The sequence below is a fragment of the Triticum dicoccoides genome, chromosome 3B, assembly GCF_002162155.2.
Source record: "Triticum dicoccoides isolate Atlit2015 ecotype Zavitan chromosome 3B, WEW_v2.0, whole genome shotgun sequence".
Taxonomy (NCBI): Eukaryota; Viridiplantae; Streptophyta; class Magnoliopsida; order Poales; family Poaceae; genus Triticum; species Triticum dicoccoides.
In genome coordinates, this window is record NC_041385.1 from 842,961,414 (window position 1) to 842,973,526 (window position 12,113).

The following is a 12,113-nucleotide window of genomic DNA, read 5'->3' on the forward strand; positions in this document are numbered from 1 at the left end:
TCTCACTGGTAAGCTGTTAATCGCATCTTGCGCTATGTTCGTCACAATGGTTCTTATGGTCTTCATCTTCAGTCGGCACCTTCTGGACTGATCTCTGCATTTTCTGATCCCGACTGGGCTGGTAGTCCTGATGACAGGCGATCCACGGGGGGACATGCTGTGTTCTTTGGAGCTAACTTGATCGCATGGCAAGCTCGCAAGCAAGCCACGGTGTCTCGGAGTAGTACCGAAGCTGAGTACAAGGCTGTTGCTAATGCCACAGCTGAGATCATGTGGGTGCAGTCGTTGCTTCGAGAGTTGAAGGTCTCTCCCACTCAGCCACCTGTCCTTTGGTGTGATAACATCGGTGCTACATATCCTTCATTCAATCCAGTGTTTCATGCCCGAACGAAGCACATTGAAGTTGACTATCACTTTGTGAGGGAACGTGTTCCTCAGAAGCTTCTTCAGATCAAGTTTGTTCCTTCTAAGGATCAGCTTGCTGATATTTTTACTAAACCCATGCCCTTGCATTCTTTTGAAGGATGTCGACGCAATCTTAACATTCGGAGTGTTTCTGGACATAGTTAAGATTGAGGGAGGGTGTAAGACTAAGTATATAGTAGATATACGTGTTATAACATAACCTGTACTTGTACGGTTCCCTTTTATAAATATATGACAACCGTGTCCACCAAGGGCATCGAGCATTGTTCCAAACCCTAGTTTGTCTAACAGCCACTATGAGCAAACCTTTTTCATAAGAAGATTGTAGATGATTCCTTTGATCCGAACATTACCGAGGGAAATAAAAGCAGTGGAATGGACATTCCTCTGGAAAGATCATAAGTCGTGTGAAGCGAACGCAGCCTAAGGTGTGTTCGCTTCATGGGATTGCTTAGCTTTCCAGAGGAATTTTCATTCCATAGTTTTTATTTCCTTCGAAGGCGTTCGGATCAAAGGAATCACCGACAATGTTCCTATGGAAAGGTGTGTCAACAGTGTCTATTTCACAGGGATGCAAAAATCTAGTCTAGCCTCTTTTTTGGGCGGAGGCCCGAGGCAACACAGTACAACATAAATATAATTTTTTTTCACATCAGTGTGAGAGTAGACGAACCAGCATGCAGTGATTAGACAGATCGGTGGCCCAATAAATACTTTAATATTACTGCATTAATAGTACCACTCATCTCCAATGATTTCCTCTGAACCGAACACATCTCCTTCTCTGTTTTGAGAACTGCAGGGTTACACTGTTCAACAAACTCTATTCCTGCACATTTTCATGTTCCTCTGGTTTCTTCACCGGTATACCGAACTCGGCCTAAAGCTTTGCACTTTGGCATGCATGTACTACTCCGGTTTATGGCGCCAGCATGTACTACTCCAGTTTATCGTGCCACCCACCTCCTTGTTTGGCAGGTGTCACGTGATCAGGATTCAAACCGTTAGTTGACTAGTAAAAGATTCCACACATAGTTTAAGGCCCAAGTAAGAAACCACATGTGTTGAATTGTCTCTTTCGGCGCAGAGGCTGCAACTCTTCATTTTATCTATGCTAGTGCTGTGCCCAACGGATCTAAATAGTGGGTGGATCCTGGATCTAGGCATGTAGGAAAGAAATCACCAACCACTAAACTGAAGATTCCTTTTGATTAAGTATGGTTGGAGGCTCAAAAGGACAGCTGCTGCATGCAAGCATAGAGCATCAAAAGTTGTACTGATGTTGTTTCCTCTAGGCGTTGGCACTGGATACTGCTGCATGCATAGCAGCTTTGCTTAAACTAATCCAAAGTTGGCAACGCAAACGGTGATCTAGTATGTGAGGAGTATTTAACAAAAAACTACCACATTTCATGGAACCGTGCCTACAAACTACCACTTTACAAAATTGTGCAGAAAACTACCACTTTTTGCCTAATCTTTGACTAAAAACTACCATGTCGGGAAAGTGCCCGATTCGCCTCTTCTAAACGCCTTTCTGACAGGATGGGCCCATCTGTCAGCATTAATCTTCTTCCTCCTCTTACTCTGGCATTTCCTCAAACACTTCATGTGCACTCCGCCACTCTGCCCCGCCACCTGCGCCGCCCTCCCTCCTAGCCGAGCCGTCTGCTCGCCTTGGCCATGGCGGCCGCCGTCGTGCCAAGGCCTCGCCACCTTCGCTCGGGCGCTCTGGCGAAATGTGGTAGTTTGTAGGTATGGTTCCGCGAAATGTGGTAGTTTTTTGTTAAATACTCAGTATGTGAGTTTGGCATAATGCATTATTAATCTGACCGCCGGAACTATTTCTCCGTCCCGTCGTGCATGTGCTACTCCAGTTTGCCATGCGAAATATCCCTCCCATACTAATTGTCCCTAAAATGCATGTACCTAGCTATGTTTCAGCAACAATTAATATGACAACTACCAACGGATCATTACATGCATGCAAGTCTAGCACGCATCTGACAACTAACTAACTAATTAATTAGCTAGATGCACGGCCTGGACAGTACGCACCCCTTCATTAAGTTGATAGTAGTAGGGACAGATGCTGCCAAGATGATGGCTACAGACATACTGAATGTATTACTTTATAAGGTGTTTATGAATAATTAATAAAATGGATGTATGCACCGCTCTGATGTAGAGGCTGGGGTCATCCTCCTTTTCAAAGAAAAAAAAACTAATAGCTCTTAGCAACCGTCAAGTAATATGACAAATACAGCTAGATATGACAGTGGATGACCCAGTAGAGATAAAGATTCCGTCACATACTGTAAGTGCAAACCTAGATCGGTAATAGTGGGTGAACATCGTGCAGGCATGTGTGAGTCAAGCCAGCAACCAATGAAGTGAAGGTTACGTGTTTTTTGAAATACGGTTGGAGGTCTCCCTCTCACTTTGTGTGTGTGTGTGTGTGTGTGTGTGTGTGTGTGTGTGTGTGTGTGTGTGAGTGTGTGTGTGATGCAAGAGGGGAAAGGTACTATTCCAACTTGAATCCTGGTATTTATAAGTACCAAGCGGTTGTTGTGCTAATTCTCACCATCTCCCTCAGCTCCTTCTTCTGGTTTGACTCTGCTACAGCTATTGTTGCTGCTCCTCCTACAGGTATTGCTACTCTTATCAATTTTTACTTTACTCGTGTACATTTTCGTTACTATGAGTCTGTGATTTTACTCATATGCATTTTCATTATCGTTTCTCAATCATATCAGGGTTTCAACTTTAACATCTATGTCCGGCCGGCCACAGGATCAAGCCAGGATAGAAATAGCACCCATGGTGGCCGTTACAGGGGCAACAGCTGCAGAGACGAAAGCTCAAGCAGCTCGGCAAGCTGCTGCCGACTGTGATGTGGCTTGTACCCTTGCCGCAGAAGCAACATTGGCAGCTCAAAGAGCTGCCGTCCTCTGTGTTGCCGCACGTGACGATGCAGCAGCAGCAAAATTGGTAGCTGACAAAGCTGCTACTACTTGGTGTGATGTGGCAAATCGCCGGGAAGCAATATCAGCAGCTAAAGAAGCTGCGCGCGGCCACAAGGTGGCGCGTGCGACTGCAGAGGCAGCATTTTTGGCAGCTCGAAAAGCTGCTGTCGGTTGTGCTGCAAAAAGTCGCCGTGCTGTAGCAGCAGCTTCAGCAGCTGGAAACGCTGCTACCATCTGTGATGCAATAGATGGTCATGGAGCAGCAGAAGCAGCTTTGGCAGCTCGAAAAGCTGTTACCGTAACAACATCACCGGTAGCCACTAACGGTAATGCGCTACGTGCCAATGCTGCGGTAGCAGACGGAGAAGTTGCCACTAACCGTGATGTGGTACGTGCTGAAGCTGCGGCGGCGGCAGCACTGGCAGCTCGAGAAGCAGCTGCCAACTGTGATGCCGCATGCGGCGATGCAGGTACAGATGATGACAAGAAGTTCCTCCAGGACATGCGGGGGTGGTTGATGACAGTGGCCACGCTTTTTGTCGGCATGTCGTACCAAGCAAATATCCGTCCGCCGTCCTGGATGAAAGATGGCGATGTTTGGAATTCCTATATTTTCTGGCGGTAAACACATTTTGTTTCACGAATGCGTTGACAGTGATAATCATGCTGATATCTATGCGAGAAGCCCCGCCTAACAATACCCTGAGGGCAATAAGAGGTATGATGTATTCGGTCGCTGTATCTGCTGATGTTTCCTTCGCCATCGGTAGCATCTCCATGGAGCCGTTCAATATAGCACTTTTTCTATTGGCCCTTCTGGTGTACACCTATTCTGTATATCTCTGTATCCAGTTCATGGCGTACATCCTGAACTGGAAGAGAAGAAGCTAAATATGATTTTCATGTTCCACTATTTCCTATGTACTCCTACCGTTTATTAATATAAGATGTTTTAACTTCTTTCTGTATCGGATGTATATAGATGTATTTTTATGTGTTTGTTCATCATTTCAGTCTGTATATAGTCCATAGTAAATCCAAAACATCATATATTTGTTAACAAATGTAGTGTTTTTTGTTAGAAAACTTCCGATCTAGGTTTTTGCGATCCAATCTAATGTAACTCGATTCCGACAGATAAAACCATTGTACATCCACTGATTATATGTCATCCTTTGCTTTATTTGGAGCAACACAACAAAATTAAGGATTCATTTAAATTTTTATTTTCTACCTTGTTTTTTAAACACAATACAGAGGCAATCACAAATACACTTTCCAGATCCGCTTGCTCATCTTATCTTTAGTATACTAGCTAAAAGATTATGCCAAATCAGCCATAACCATAGCCACAGCCACATGTTAAGTAGCCATGGTGGCTACTTACTTAACCAGCAGCGATGGAAAGCAAGTTAGGAAAAAAAATCTTGGCTCAAATGTGTACAACCTTTTCTGTATAAATCGATGAGAATGTTCAGTTATTTCCCTGGAACTTCAAAAAATGTCCTCCCCAAATATGACAAAACCTTCTACGAAAGTTCCATGACATACATGCTGATTCAAATTGTTTTTGGACAAACATGGTCATGCCGTGTCTCAACCCTCGAATATGTTTATTGGACTGAACATCTTTCTGAGAATGTTATTTCTTATTTTAATTGGCTATTACAAAACTGACATGTATGTTGTTCCTACAATTTCTGCGAATTGGGCTCTGTTTTTCCTTCTGTACTCCACGTTTCTTTTCCGCTTTCGAGAGGCACAAACGTGCCATGCCTCTCGCGCAAGGAAAAAAAAAACACATTTTTCCTATTTCAGAGAGGCACGATCACTACTAGGGAAAAGCCTAGCAGCAGCGCGGGTTTTAGGCATATCAGTTGCGCGGCCAGGAGCGCTACTGATAAGGCGCTACAGCTAAAGCTTAGCAGTAGCGTGCCTGGACCCGCGCTACTGCTAAATTTATCTAGTAGTAGCGCTTCTCCAGAGCAGCGCTGCTGGTAATTAGTAGTAGCGCTCCTCCTTGCCCGCGCTACTACTATTATTTAGTATTTTTTTTATTTCATGTTGTATTTCATACACCTTTACACAAGTTTTCATACAACAGGAATTTAGAGATTGTTTTTACATCATAATGAGTTATTACATCACGGGGTGAAAGAACCGTGGACTAGTTTCAAGTGGATGGACATCCACTTGAAACTAATCCGCGGTTCTTTCACCCAATGATATAATAAATATCATCATCATTATCATGTCATTAACAACTTATCATCATAATACATCATTGTCATATAACACCTCCTCAAGATCATCGTTTTTATCAATGAGACATCACATAGCAAATTGGTCACTAGTCGTAATCACAAGTACTCCTCATCATCAACTCCAACACATTGTATCACATAATAAACATATTGTACCTCATAGGACCTACTACATTCTCTTGGGACCTACTATATTCTCTAAGGTAAAATAGCAAAAAACAAAATAGCCCCTGACTCTTCATTATGGAGAATGGAGATTATCCTGTCTCCAATTCTTGCCTTTCGCTTAATGTTACTTCCAAGAACCTCCTTGCGAATGTCCAAACATTTTTTCCATTCTTTGATTAGCATGTGTTCACCGATTTTAGAAATCTGATATGCACAGGTGAGCTCCTTAGATTGACCTGGCTGTATGTTCAGAACTGTAAGGCGACCATTCTGATACATCAGATGAGGCACACAATCCATCGGGATTTTCTGTTGAAAAACATAGTAATAACTTCGTAGTTAGCAATGATGTACTAGTTTTAGAAGTATGCAAAAGATGCACGGATGTCGTAATAGTAAAAAATCTTACCAGGGTATCTCCATAGAAGTTATAGTGGTTCAACACGTGCACTAGTGACACGTATTCACCATAATTTGGAGGAGTTCGATAATAGGTGTTGTAATTCTCAAGATAAGTACAATAAGCAATCAGATGACTTTTCTCCTTATAAGTTAATTCAGAGCCATCGGTGTAGTGGGTTTTGTCTACCATCTTCTGCACATTCTTTGAAGATTCAAAATAAGCTGTCAATGGAAATAAGCCGTCAACTATTTTGAAATAAACAATATAAATTAGTTAATAACTATGTTTGAGAAACTCACATTGCAGTAGAATCGGAAGCGTATCAACAAGGACCCAAATGTCCATATTGTCTTGCTCGATGTCAGGATCACCAAGATCCATGGTGACAATCATACCCTCATAAAAACCATACATTTTGCAAAGTGCTTCCCAATTTTGGCAACCAAAATGGGTTACGCTCTGAGCATTGTACAGATTTACTTCAAAATTCATATCATGATGGGTCCTTAGGTGTATTTTCTTTGTTTCAAAATTTTCATGGTCTTTAAAACCCACCCTCTCCAAGACATAGCGTCTTGCATGGAATGGGATAAGCTAGTCAAATTGTAAAAGATAAAAATTAGACGTTGAAATAGTTGAAGTCATGCTTAATTATGAAAAAAAACTCTTGTCGTTGTTGCGTACCGTTTCAACATCGAAGGTCTCCTCGAGCTTAATGCTGAAGCGCCGATCTTCGTCCAACTCAACGAACCTGTCGCACATACCTCGATCTGTTGGAAATATGCCCTAAAGGCAATAATAAATTAGTTATTATTATATTTCCTTGTTCATGATAATCGTTTATTATCCATGCTATAATTGTATTGACAGGAAACTCAGATACATGTGTGGGTACATAGACAACACCAAGTCCCTAGTTAACCTCTAGATGACTAGCTCGTTAATCAATAGATGGTTACGGTTTCCTGACCATGGACATTGGATGTCGTTGATAACGGGATCGCATCATTTGGAGAATGATGTGATGGACAAGACCCAATCCTAAGCCTAGCACAAAGATCGTAGTTCGTATGCTAAAGCTTTTCTAATGTCAAGTATCATTTCCTTAGACCATGAGATTGTGCAACTCCCGGATACCGTAGGAATGCTTTGGGTGTACCAAACGTCACAACGTAACTGGGTGGCTATAAAGGTGCACTACAGGTATCTCCGAAAGTGTCTGTTGGGTTGGCACAAATCGAGACTGGGATTTGTCACTCCGTGTAAACGGAGAGGTATCTCTAGGCCCACTCGGTAGGACATCATCATAATGTGCACAATGTGACCAAGGGGTTGATCACGGGATGATGTGTTACGGAACGAGTAAAGAGACTTGCCGGTAACGAGATTGAACAAGGTATAGGATACCGACGATCGAATCTCGGGCAAGTACAATACCGCTAGACAAAGGGAATTGTATACGGGATCGATTGAGTCCTTGACATCGTGGTTCATCCGATGAGATCATCGTGGAACATGTGGGAGCCAACATGGGTATCCAGATCCCGCTATTGGTTATTGACCGGAGAACGTCTCGGTCATGTCTGCATGATTCCCGAACCCGTAGGGTCTACACACTTAAGGTTCGATGACGCTAGGGTTATAAAGGAAGTTTGTATGTGGTTACCGAATGTTGTTCGGAGTCCCGGATGAGATCCCGGACGTCACGAGGAGTTCCGGAATGGTCCGGAGGTAAAGATTTATATATGGAAAGTTGTTGTTCGGGTTCCGGAAAAAGTTCGGGTTTTTTTCGGTATTGTACCGGGAAGCTTCCAGAAGGTTCCGGAGGATTCCGGAGGGGTCCGGAGGTCCGGAAATAGTTCCATCACGTCCAATACAGTAGTATGGGCTGTAGGGGGGCGCCCTAGCCTTAATGGGCTAGGGGCACCAGCCCCCCCAAGGCCCATGCGCATGGGAAGGGGAAAACCCTAAGGGGGAGGGCCTCCACTTGACTTGGGAGGCACTCCTCCCCCCCTTGGCCGCCCCCCTAGATGGGATCTAGGGCTGGCCGCACCCCTTGGGGTGGGAAAACCCTAAAGGGGGCGCAGCCCCCTTTCCCCCTATATATACTTGAGGTTTTGGGGCTGCCAACACATGAGTTTCTCTCCCTCTTGGCGCAGCCCTACCTCTCCTCCTCCTCCTCCTCTCTTGCGGTGCTTGGCGAAGCCCTGCTTGATTACCACGCTCCTCCATCACCACCACGTCGTTGTGCTGCTGCTGGATGGAGTCTTCCTCAACCTCTCCCTCTCTCCTTGCTGGATCAAGGCGTGGGAGACGTCACCGGGCTGTACGTGTGTTGAACGCGGAGGTGCCGTCCGTTCGGCACTAGGATCTCCGGTGATTTGGATCACGACGAGTACGACTCCTTCAACCCCGTTCTCTTGAACGCTTCCGCTTAGCCATCTACAAGGGTATGTAGATGCACTCTCCTTCCCTCGTTGCTGGTTTCTCCATAGATAGATCTTGGTGACACGTAGGAAAATTTTGAATTTCTGCTACGTTCCCCAACAGTGGCATCATGAGCTAGGTCTATTGCGTAGATTCTTTGCACGAGTAGAACACGAAGTAGTTGTGGGCATTGATTTTGTTCAATATGCTTACCGTTACTAGTCCAATCTTGTTTCGACGGTATTGTGGGATGAAGCGGCCTGGACCGACCTTACACGTACACTTACGTGAGATAGGTTCCACCGACTGACATGCACTTGGTGCATAAGGTGGCTAGCGGGTGCCAGTCTCTCCCACTTTAATCGCAACGGATTCGATGAAAAGGGTCCTTATGAAGGGTAAATAGCAATTGGCATATCACGTTGTGGTCTTGCGTAGGTAAGAAACGTTCTTGCTAGAAACCCATAGCAGCCATGTAAAACATGCAAACAACAATTAGAGGACATCTAACTTGTTTTTGCAGGGTTTGCTATGTGATGTGATATGGCCAAGAAGAATGTGATGAATGATATATGATGTATGAGATTGATCATGTTCTTGTAATAGGAATCACGACTTGCATGTCGATGAGTATGACAACCGGCAGGAGCCATAGGAGTTGTCTTAATTTATTGTATGACCTGCGTGTCATTGAACAAACGCCATGTAATTACTTTACTTTATTGCTAACCGGTAGCCATAGTAGTAGAAGTAATAGTTGGCGAGACAACTTCATGGAGACACGATGATGGAGATCATGATGATGGAGATCATCGTGTCATGCCGGTGACGATGATGATCATGGAGCCCCGAAGATGGAGATCAATGGAGCTATATGATATTGGCCATATCATGTCACTACTATATAATTGCATGTGATGTTTATTATGTTTATGCATCTTGTTTACTTAAGAACGACGGTAGTAAATAAGATGATCCCTTACAACAATTTCAAGAAGTGTTCTCCCCTAACTGTGCACCGTTGCTAAAGTTCGTCGCTTCTAAGCACCACGTGATGATCGGGTGTGATGGATTCTTACGTTCACATACAACGGGTGTAAGATAGATTTACACACGCGAAACACTTAGGGTTAACTTGACGAGCCTAGCATGTACAGACATGGCCTCGGAACACAGAGACCGAAAGGTCGAGCGTGAGTCGTATAGTAGATACGATCAACATGAAGACGTTCACCGATGATGACTAGTCCGTCTCACGTGATGATCGGACACGACCTAGTTGACTCGGATCATGTAATCACTTAGATGACCAGGGGGATGTCTATCTGAGTGGGAGTTCATAAGATGAACTTAATTATCCTGAACATAGTCAAAAGACCTTTTGCAAATTATGTCCTAAGCTCGCGCTTTAGTTCCACTGTTTAGATATGTTCCTAGAGAAAATATAGTTGAAAGTTGACAGTAGCGATTATGCGGACAATAGAAAGCTTATGTCCTTAATGCACCGCTCAGTGTGCTGAACCCCAAACATCGTTTGTGGATGTTGCGAACATCGGACATACACGTTTTGATAACTACTTGATAGTTCAGTTAAACGGTTAGAGTTGAGGCACCAAAGACGGTTTTGAAACGTCGCGGAACATATGAGATGCTTCGAGGGCTGAAATTGGGATTTCAGGCTCGTGCCCACGTCAAGAGGTATAAGACCTCCGACGATTGTCTTATCCTGCAAACTAAGGGAGAAAAGCTCAATCGTTGAGCTTGTGCTCAGATTGTCTGAGTACAACAATCACTTGAATCGAGTGGGAGTTGATCTTCCAGAGATAGTGATGTTTCTCCAAAGTCATTGCCACCAAGCTGCTAGAGCTTCGTGATGAACTATAACATATCAGGGATAGATATGATGATCCTTGAGATATTCGCGATGTTTGACACCGCGAAAGTAGAAATCAAGAAGGACCATCAATTGTTGATGGTTGGTGAAACCATTAGTTTCAAGAAGGGCAAGGGCAAGAAGGGATACTTCATGAAACGACAAATCAGCTGCTGCTGTAATGAAGAAACCCAAGGTTGAACCCAAACCCGAGACTAAGTGCTTCTAGAATAAGGGGAACTGCCACTGGAGCAGCATTACCCTAGATACTTGGTAGATGAGAAGGCTGGCAAGGTCGATAGAAGTATATTGGATATACATTATGTTAATGTGTACTTTACTAGTACTCCTAGTAGCACCAGGGTATTAAGATACCGGTTCGGTTGCTAAGTATTAGTAACTCGAAATAAAAGAGCTACGGAATAAACGAAGACTAGCTAAAGGTGAGCTGACGATATGTGTTGGAAGTGTTTCCAAGTTTGATGTGATCAAACATCGCACGCTCCCTCTACCATCAAGATTAGTATTAAACCAGAATAATTGTCATTTGGTGTTTGCGTTGAGCATAGACATGATTGGATTATGTCTATCACAATATGGTTATTCATTTAAGGAGAATAATGGTTACTCTATTTATTTGAATAACACCTTCAATGGTCTTGCACCTAAAGGAATGGTTTATTGAATCTCGATCGTAGTGATACACATTTTCATGCCAAAAGATATAAGATAGTAATGATAGTACTACTTACTTGTGGCACTGCCATGTAAGTCATATTATAAAACGCATGAAGAAGCTCCATGTTGATGGATCTTTGGACTCACTCATTTTTGAAAAGTTTGAGACATGTGAACCATGTCTATTGGTGTATACGCATGAAGAAGCTCCATGCAGATGGATCATTTGGACTCACTTGATTTTGAATCACTTGAGATATGCAAATCATACCACATGGGCAAGATGACTGAAAATCCTCGGTTTCAGTAAGATGGAACAAGATAGCAACTTGTTGGAAGTAACACGTTTTGATGTGTGCAGTCCAATGAGTGCTGAGGCATGCAGTGAATATCGTTATGTTCTTACTTCACAGATGATTTGAGTAGATGTTGAGTATATTTACTTGATGAAACACAAGTCTGAATTATTGAAAGGTTCAAGTAATTTCAGAGTGAAGTTGAAGATCTTCGTGACAAGAGGATAAAATGTCTGTGATGTGATCATAGAGATGAATGTCTGAGTTGCGAGTTTGGTACACAATTAAGACATTGTGGAAATTGTTTCACAATTAATACTGCCTGGAACACCATAGTGTGATGGTGTGTCCGAACATCATAGTTGCACCCTATTGGATATGGTGCGTACCGTGATGTCTCTTATCGAATTACCACTATCGTTCATGGGTTAGGCATTAGAGACAACCACACTCACTTTAATAGGGCACCACGTAATTCCGTTGAGACGACACCGTTTGAACTAGGGTTTAGAGAAACCTAAGTTGTCATTTCTTAAAGGTTTGGGGCTGCGACGCTTATGTGAAAAAATTTCAGGTTGATAAGCTCGAACCCAAAGCGGATAAAATACATCT